Genomic DNA, 1293 nt, shown 5'->3' with positions numbered 1-1293 from the left:
TCTTACACTGAATATTACAATCATACTTCCAGTGTGTAAACTCATACTAATACACACAGACAGGTTACAGAAAACCCTCTCTCTCTACCCATCATGGTGGTCCAGGGCTGCTGGCATCGAGCCGTATCAATAAAGGTTGGTACATTGAGGAAGGGTCTGGAAGGGTTTAATGTGGCGAGATATGAAAAAGGTAGATGTTTTATATTATATTTTGAAGGCAGGGTGGTCCGCTGTCTGCAGACACCGTCCTGGGCCGCTGATAGATCGCTCTCACGAAATCTCGCCGAAAGGAAGAAATAACGTGAGCGTGAGATGGAAGAGAAAGGGTTTTACATTTCATACAGAATTTATAAAATGGGTAGCAAAGGCAGGGTTTTCTGCCGGTTTCACCAAGTTAAATTTAAGATCTCTTTAAGACCCTTATGAATGAAATTTAAGACCCATTTCACAGAAATTCGCGCCAATAACAGGGAAACTGATTGGTTCCAACATAGGTTGCATGTTGGCCTTATTTGTTGTCGTAATTCAGCAAAATTATATTTGGACTAGTGAAAGAATGTAGAATCATAGTTTGCTCTTCTCATGTAAAATATGCGCCTCTGGTGGATGTTTGCGATTGGTCACGCTGTGCAAACACCGCCTCCGCCGTGCTGCTGGATTGGGAAACCCTGGGTTGATTGAACTAGTTGCAGACCACTGTCGTGACACAGCTTATGCGGGACCGCGGTTATTAGGGTTAGCGAAGCCGCGGGTAACTGAAAGAAATCCTGGGCACGCTGATCTTGATTCTTAAACAGAGGCCTCAAGTCTTGGAACTGAGCTGGACTAGGGTGGTCTGGCCTGGCAGCCATTTATGACAGGTCAGTGTTTTCTCAGAAGTGACCCCGACAAAAACTCTTCTCTGCCAAACGTCGCCACAGCTGAGCTTGTTATGAATTTTTATATCATGGACGAGGATGCAACGGTGATGAAGAGTTCAGGAACCAACAAGCTTTCTGCTCTCATACGAGACAATGAACAATGAGCTGTTCTCAACAACAACAACAAAAAACCCACTTCTGTGTGCACTTAGATTTACAGAGCAATCATCACAGTATGAAACTAACTTTACTATCTGGGATATTGTGCAACTGTGACCACCAGAAAGCACAATGTAAATTAAAACAAAAAAAAAACACACAATCAGTGGGCACACAAGGAGGCATATAAACACTGACAACAAACATGTTCAAAAATACAAAAAGCAACGTGGGTTGCATTAACACTGCGTACACTAGGGCTGTATGATATAGA

At 43.1% G+C, this 1293-nt stretch overlaps 1 long non-coding RNA gene across 1 annotated transcript in view; it reads left to right on the top strand.

Annotated features, from left to right (window-relative positions):
• The window catches only part of LOC116669539 (uncharacterized), a 14982-nt gene extending 14323 nt beyond the window's left edge, over window positions 1–659 (top strand). The window contains exon 3 of the long non-coding RNA XR_004326793.1: window positions 563–659. This is a non-coding gene — a long non-coding RNA (uncharacterized LOC116669539). The remainder of the gene's footprint in view (window positions 1–562) is intronic.
• The last annotated feature ends 634 nt before the right edge of the window (window positions 660–1293 follow it).

This window comes from Etheostoma spectabile, chromosome 19 (assembly GCF_008692095.1).
Source record: "Etheostoma spectabile isolate EspeVRDwgs_2016 chromosome 19, UIUC_Espe_1.0, whole genome shotgun sequence".
Taxonomy (NCBI): domain Eukaryota; kingdom Metazoa; phylum Chordata; class Actinopteri; order Perciformes; family Percidae; genus Etheostoma; species Etheostoma spectabile.
This window is presented reverse-complemented; position numbering and strand designations above follow the sequence as displayed.